At 38.1% G+C, this 8,471-nt stretch overlaps 1 protein-coding gene across 2 annotated transcripts in view; it reads right to left on the bottom strand.

Annotated features, from left to right (window-relative positions):
* KCNAB1 (potassium voltage-gated channel subfamily A regulatory beta subunit 1) overlaps positions 1-8,471 on the bottom strand; it is a 420,994-nt gene that overhangs the window by 364,723 nt on the left and 47,800 nt on the right. The window lies entirely within an intron of this gene.

Here is an 8,471-nt window from a genome sequence, read left to right as displayed (position 1 = left end):
AAACAAACAAAAAAAGCCATTTGAATTACGCAGAAGGGCAAGGCTTCAAAATTCTGTTACGGAACTCTGCTGTCCCTCTGTCTGTCACACACACCCCCACCCAGAGGGACTTAAGAGTGTGTTTGCTCATAGTATCTGGTTTAATAACAGCTTCTGATGAGTAGAGATCCAAAGAAAATTGTCAGGTTTATGTGTGAATCCACTGGGCATCAAATGCTAGCCTTGTTCCTAGAGATTTTTCTTGGCATATTGCCAAGAAATACAAAACCCAGTCTTGTGTGCAGTTGAAATGTATTCAGAAGGTGTGTGTGATAAGATTTCTCATTAAAGAACACCCCTGGCTGATATACACAGCCTCAAATACATTTTACTACCAGAAATCACTTGGTCAGATTGAATAATTACAAAGATACTAGAGAAGTCTGTGATTTGTAAAAATAAGCTTACAAAATGGAATCCACTAATAGGCTAGGCATTTTTGTCACTGATTTGAAAAGAAATTTCAGAAACTGACTGTCCAAAGAACACGGTTATGTAGGTAGAGATTAGAGGCCCTGTAGTGTTTTAACTCTCTGGAGGGTGTAGGGGAAATGAAGAGCCCTCGAAATAAACACTTTGAACAGCAGAGTACGTTCACATTGGACTCTTTCTTGCGACTGGCTTCTTAAAGCAGAAAACGTTATACAAATATGAAGAACTGTCTTCAGAGAGGACATATTTCACATTCCTGCCCTTTAATGGTCCTAATGTTGTAAAATTGGATAAAGAACATATTGCCGCTAAATGAAAAGTATAAATCTCTTTCTCACTTGCTATCCCAATTTCCCTCAAGGAAATTCTTTCAAGCACTCTGCTTTATAGTTAATGCTAATTTCTCCATGGCCAAAGGACCACTGGGGAGAAATTTGTGTTTAAAATGTAGTCATATGGATTAGGATTCTTCAGGAAAGCAATTATTCAATGACATTTATAGAAGAAAGAAACCAATATAGACTATTCTCACTCTTACAATGGATGTTCCTGCAAGGGGCAATACAGGTCCAAATGATACAAATGGGAACTGATTTAAGTGTGTGTGTGTGTGTGCGTGTGTGTGTGTATGTGTGAAGTTTCTAACTATGATCTGGTGCTCAGAGTTGACAGAAATGGTCTTCAGCAACATACTTAATCAACTATAAATTCTTATCCTTGTGTAGCTCACACAAAGGTAGACATACACAATTGGGTAAAAGCCAACTCACCCCCAAAGAGCAGTGTATGTAATTCCTGGATCAATTGAACAATTTGTTTCTCAGATGTATTCAACTGAAAGATCTGTCCTTGGATATTTATATCAAAACATACTAAAACCAACAGTCAAAACATCATATTAGTTAACAGGAGATTGTTCTGCTATGTGCAGCAAAAGGGAATTGAAAACATTTCCAAATCAATCACACCACATAAATTTGGCCATATGTAAGTCCAACGTATGATAAACTCCTCTTGTGGTCTTGCACTTTGCTTTACATTTATTCCAATAGGACTCAATGTTTGGGGTGTGCATGCCAAGTAATGACATGAGACAGAAGTTGGGAGCAATATGGTTAACCGGAGCATGTTGGAAACCAAGGAGAGGCTGAATATTGTTATATGTAACCCATGAATTGTAGTGAATGGTAGAACTAGGCTAAACTGTGCACTGCAAAACAGGTGGCAAAGTTTGGATACAATTGTCATCAGCAATTTCCAAATAACAAACAGCTGATTGATGGATAGTAGCTACCATACCAAAAATCCATATTTGCCCTTTCTGGAGCACGGCCATGATGACACTTCGTTTTGTGGCTTAAACAGGACTTGGCAATTTGCAACTAATGACATGTACCTCCAAGCTGTATCAGATGTAGTTCCAAGTATTCTTGGACAAGTATCCTTTGCAACAGAAATTGTAGGTATCAACCACAGTAGGAGCCAGAATGCCAATAATTGCAGTTGTTGCTTTCTCTATGACTTCATAAAACCATAAGAATAGGTAAAGTCACATTTTCAGGGAAATGTTGCACTTAGTAAAAAAAAAAAAAAAAAAAAAAAAAAAAAAAAAAAAAAAAAATTCCTTAGGAAGGGAAACCCATGACGATTGGCCCCACAGGGACAAATTGTTCAATTGATCCTAATTCCTCTCTCTTCTTCCCAGTTTGGAGAAGAGATTCAGCTGATCAGAAAACACAATATGCTTGGACTGAAGAGAAACAGGAAGCTGGGAGGCCTTCTGAGCCCAGAGAAAAGTCAGTCTCAGGATGAGTATCCTTGGGCAGCAGAGGGAAGAAGGGCCTCTTTGGGAATATGATTGATCAGGCCACTGTACTTAAAATGAACTTTGAACAGAAACTGCAAGAAGACTGTATTAGTCCATTTTCACACTGCTATAAAGAACTATCTGAAGCTGGCTAATTTATAAAGAAATGAGGTTTAATTGACTCACAGTTCTGCATGGCTGGGGAGGCTGCAGGAAAGGTACAATCATAGCAGAAGGCGAAGGGAAAGCAAGCACATCTTACCATGGTGGAGCAGGAGAGAAAGAGAGCAAGCGGGGGAAGCACCACATACTTTCAAAATGTCCGATCTCATGAGAACTCTATCACAAGACAGCACTAGGGGGATGGTGCTGACTATCAGAAACCACTCCCATGATCCAATCACCTCCCATCACAACCCACCTTCAACATATGAGGACTACAATTCCACATCAGATATGGGTGAGGACACAGAGTCAAACCATATTTTTTTTTTAATTATACTTTAAGTTCTGGGGTACATGTGCACAATGTGCAGATTTGTTACATATGTATACATGTGACATGTTGCTGTGCTGCACCCATTAACTCGTCATTTACATTAGGTATTTCTCCTAATGCTATCCCTCCCTCCTCGCCCCACCCACAACAGGCCCCAGTGTGTGATGTTCCCCTTCCTGTGTCCAAGTGTTCTCATGGTTCAGTTCCCACCTATGAGTGAGAACATGCGGTGTTTGGTTTTCTGTCCTTGCAATAGTTTGCTCAGAATGATGGTTTCCAGCTTCATCCATGTTCCTACAAAGGACATTAACTCATCCCTTTTTATGGCTGCATAGTATTCCATGGTATATACGTGCCACATTTTCTTAATCCAGTCTATCATCGATGGACATTTGGGTTGGTTCCAAGTCTTTGCTATTGTGAATACTGCCACAATAAACATATGTGTGCATGTGTCTTTATACTACCATGATTTATAATGCTTTGGGTATGTACCCAGTAATGGGATCACTGGGTCAAATGGTATTTCTAGTTCTAGGTCCTTGAGGAATCGCCACACTGTCTTCCAAAATGGTTGAACTGGTTTATAGTCCAATCAACAGTGTAAAAGTGTTCCTATTTCTCCACATCCTCTCCAGCACCTGTTGTTTCCTGACTTTTTAATGATCACCATTCTAACTGGTGTGAGATGGTATCTCATTTGGAGTTTGATTTGCATTTCTCTGATGGCCAGTGATGATGAGCATTTTTTCATGTGTCTGTTGGCTGCATAAATGTCTTCTTTTGAGAAGTGTCTGCTCGTATCCTTCCACAGCTTTTTGATGGGGTTGTTTGATTTTTTCTTGTAAATTTGTTTGAGTTCTTTGTAGATTCTGGATATTAGCCCTTTGTCAGATGGGTAGATTGCAAAAATTTTCTCCCATTCTGTAGGTTGCCTGTTCACTCTGATTGTAGATTCTTTTGCTGTGCAGAAGCTCTTTAGTTTAATTAGATCCCATTTGTCTATTTTGGCTTCTGTTGCCATTGCTTTTGGTGTTTTAGTCATGAAGTCCTTGCCCATGCCTATGTCCCAAAAGGTATTACCTAGGTTTTCTTCTAGGGTTTTTTGTGGTGTTAGGTCTAACATTGAAGTCTTGAATTAATTTTTGTATAAGGTGTAAGGAAGGGATCCAGTTTCAGCTTTCTACATATGGCTAGCCAGGTTTCCTAGCACCATTTATTAAATAGGGAATCTTTTCCCCCATTTCTTGTTTTTATCAGGTTTGTCAAAGATCAGATGGTTGTAGATGTGTGGTATTATTTCTGAGGGCTCTGTTCTGTTCCATTGGTCTGTATCTCTGTTTTGGTACCAATACCATGCTGTTTTGGTTACTGTAGCCTTGTAGTATAGTTTGAACTCAGGTAGCATGATGCCTCCAGCTTTGATCTTTTTGCTTAGGATTGTCTTGGCAATGTGGGCTCTTTTTTGGTTCCATATGAACTTTAAAGTAGTTTTTTTCCAATTCTGTGAATAAAGTCATTGGTAGCTTAATGGGGATGGCATTGAATCTATAAATTATCTTGGGCAGTATGGCCACTTTCACAATATTGATTCTTCCTATCCATGAGCATGGAATGTTCTTCCATTTGTTTGTGTTCTCTTTTATTTCACTGAGCAGTGGTTTGCAGTTCTCCTTGAAGAGGCCCTTAACATTTCTTGTCAGTTGGATTCCTAGGTATTCTATTCTCTTTGAAGCATTTGTGAATGGGAGTTCACTCGTGATTTGACTCTCTGTTTGTCTGTTATTGGTATATAGGAATGCTTGTGATTTTTGCACATTGATTTTGTATCCTGAGACTTTGATGAAGTTGCTTATCAGCTTAAGGAGATTTTGAGCTGAGATGATGGGGTTTTCTAAATATACAATCATGTCATCCACAAACAGGGACAATTTGACTTCCTCTTTTCCTAATTGAATACCTTTATTTCTTTCTCCTGCCTGATTGGCCTGGCCAGAATGTCCAACACTATGTTGAATAGGAGTGGTGAGAGAGGGCATCCCTGTCTTGTGCCAGTTTTCAAAGGGAATGCTTCCAGTTTTTGCCCATTCAGTATGATATTGACTGTGGGTCTGCCATAAATAGCTCTTATTATTTTGAGATACATCCCATCAATACCTAGTTATTGGGAGTTTTTAGCATTAAGGGCTTTTGAATTTTGTCGAAGGTCTTTTCTGTGTCTATTGAGATAATCATGCGTTTTTGTCTTTGGTTCTGTTTACATGATGGATTAGGTTTATTGATTGCACATGTTGAACCAGCCTTGCATCCTAGGGATGAAGCCAACTTGATCATGGTGGATAAGCTTTTTGATGTGCTGCTGGATTCGGTTTGCCAGTATTTTATTGAGGATTTTTGCATCGATGTTCATCAGGGATATTGGTCTAAAATTCTCTTTTTTTTGTTGTGTCTCTGCCAGGCCTTGGTATCAGGATGATGCTAGCCTCATAAAATGAGTTAGGGAGGAGTCCCTCTTTTTCTATTGATTGGAATAGCTTCAGAAGGAATGGTACCAGCTCCTCTTTGTAACTCTGGTAGAATTAGGCTGTGATTCTGTCTGGTCCTGGACTTTTTTTGGTTGGTAGGCTATTAATTATTGTCTCAATTTCAGAGCCTATTATTGGTCTATTCAGTGATTCAACTTCTTCCTGGTTTAGTCTTGGAGGGTGTATGTGTTCAGGAATTTATCCATTTCTTCTAGGTGTTCTAGTTTATTTTCATAGAGGTGTTTATAGTATTCTCCGATGGTAGTTTGTATTTCTGTAGGATCTGTAGTGATATCCCCTTTATCATTTTTTATTAACCTTAAATGTAAATGGGCTAAATGCCCCAATTCAAAGACACAGACTGCCAAATTGGATAAAGAGTCAAGACTCATCAGTGTACTGTATTCAGGAGATCCATCTCACTTGCAGGGACACATATCGGCTCAAAATAAAGGGATGGAGGAAGATCTACCAAGCAAATGGAAAACAAAAAAAAGCAGGGGTTGCAATCCTAGTCTCTGATAAAACAGACTTTAAAGCAAAAAAGATCAAAAGAGACAAAGAAGGCCATTACATAATGGTAAAGGGATCAATTCAACAAGAAGAGCTAACTATCCTAACTGTATATGCACCCAATACAGGAACACCCAGATTCATAAAGTAAGTCCTTAGAGACCTACAAAGAGTCTTGGACTCCCACACAATAATAATGGGAGACTCTAACACCCCACTGTCAACATTTTAGACAGATCAATGAGAGAGAAAGTTAAAAATGATATTCAGGAATTGAACTCAGCTCTGCACCAAGCAGACCTAATAGACATCTACAGAACTCTCCACCCCAAATCAACAGAATATACATTCTTCTCAGCACCACATCACACTTATTCCAAAATTGACCACATATTTGGAAGTAAAGCATTCCTCAGCAAATGCAAAAGAACAGAAATCATAACAAACTGTGTCTCAGACCACAGTGCAATCAAATTAGAACTCAGGATTAAGAAACTCCCTCAAAACCGCACAACTACATGGAAGTTGAGCAACCTGCTCTTGCATGACTATTGGGTAAATAACAAAATGAAGGCAGAAATAAAGATGTTCTTTGAAACCAATGAGAACAAAGACACAACATACCAGAATCTCTGGGACACATTTAAAGCAGTGTGTAGAGGGAAATTTACAGCACTAAATGCCCACAAGAGAAAGCAGGAAAGATCTAAAATCGTCACCTTAACATCACAATTAAAAGAACTAGAGAAGCAAGAGCAAACACACTCAAAAGCTAACAGAAGGCAAGAAATAAGTAAGATCAAGCAGAACTGAAGAAGATACGGACAAAAAAACTCTTCAAAACATCAATGAATCCAGAAACTGGTTTTTTGAAAAGATCAACAAAATAGACCACTAGCAAGACTAATAAAGAAGGAAAGAGAGAAGAATCAAATAAATGCCAAGCCATATTAAAGACCAAATAGAAATACCCAGATAGTCCATAAGGCAAGAACAGCTCAAGAAGGGAAATCCAAAGAGAACAAGAACAAAAACTGTTCTCTCAGTCATTCCGGACTACACTTCTTGCCAGTTCCTTCCTGAGGAGGGTCCAAACATCACTGTTGTATATAATTAGGCTTAAAATCACTACATAACATTGCGTATGGTTTCCATTATATAGATTGAGCTCAAGCATTTCAACTCATTATTTTGCCATTTTCCTAAGGTCTTCAGCATAATATCCCCTGTAGATAAAGATATTGAGGCTAAATGAGCTTTATTTGTCATTTGCTGCACTCAAGATTCTGACTGTGAGGGAGAGCTTATCAGGGAAATATTCCTTTAAAAATGTTGCTTTTAGGAGCTTATTTATGTCTTAGGATACTATTAGATACAAGTGGATGATATGAAGATTTCTTAAATGTAAAAAAATCAATTTAACAGTAAATTACAATAATAAATTATATAAAATTATTTCATATGATATAGTATCAAAGTGTTCTTAGAAAAGTCATCCCTTGCCTTATTTCTACTGGAAAAGAAATTATAGCTGAAAGAACATCTTCATCAGAGTCATGGAGGCAAGAAGTGGTTCTTTCAACAAGATCTTTACAGAATGTGAAAGAAGTAACAGAATTCCCTGGATGACTAAGAAACTGATCTGAGACTCTTATTTATCTACCTCCCATTTCTCAGTACAAATTTCTTTGGAGCAAATGTCTACATTAGAGATCAAGTTTTTGGTAATTCTGCTGTCCTAAATAGAAACATTTCATTGTTTTCTTGAGCTGATTTCTCAACAGCATCACTAGCTTCATGTGCACGTTGATGTTGCAAAAATACTTCTAAAATTCCATTATTCAGTACATTTTGATGTATCCATGTTGTATTGCTTAACATATAATAAGGACCAAATTTATATTCATTTGTTGAATGAATACATAGATTTTTATTAGATATGGTACGTACTGTGCAAGACTCTGTGAAAAATATTTAGATGAATAAAATAATAATCACTATGTATTAGAGACTCTAAGATATACTTCTTTATATTTACACACATCTAAACTGGAATGCTTCTTACAGTCTTCTAAATTTTTAAAATTTTAAAACAGTATTCTTATTGTTGTCTCTTTAAATGATAATAGGCAGTGTGTCTCTTTCTTAACAGTACACAAATTAATGGTGCACCCTTCAATTGATAGTATCTTCGGTTCGATAGATACTTTATATGCTGTATAGCTAATAGAGAACATGGTTTTTATATATTCAGGACTTACTTTTTGGGGGATGGAGTGGAGGGACAGAATCACACTCTTTTTCCCAGGCTGGAGTGTAGTGGCATGATCTCAGTTCACTGCAACTTCATACTATCCTCCACATCCCGGGTTCATGCTATCCTCCCACCTCAGTCTCCTAAGTAGCTCAGACAACAGGTGTGCACCACCACACTTGGCTAATTCTGGTATGTTTTGTAGAGACAGAGTTTCACCGTGTTGCCCAGGCCGGTCTCTAACTCCTGCGCTTAAGCAGTCCATCCACCTCAGCCTCCCAAAATGCTGGGATTATAGGCATGAGCCACCATGCCCAACCCAGGACTTTCAAACATATAAGAAAGTCTAGAGAGCATTCTGTCCAACCCCTCTCATTTAATAGATATCAAAAATGAGATCCT

Source organism: Macaca thibetana, chromosome 2 (genome assembly GCF_024542745.1).
Source record: "Macaca thibetana thibetana isolate TM-01 chromosome 2, ASM2454274v1, whole genome shotgun sequence".
In the NCBI taxonomy this organism is placed as follows: domain Eukaryota; kingdom Metazoa; phylum Chordata; class Mammalia; order Primates; family Cercopithecidae; genus Macaca; species Macaca thibetana.
Note: the sequence above shows the minus strand (reverse complement) of the source record. Positions and strands in the feature narration are given on the sequence as shown.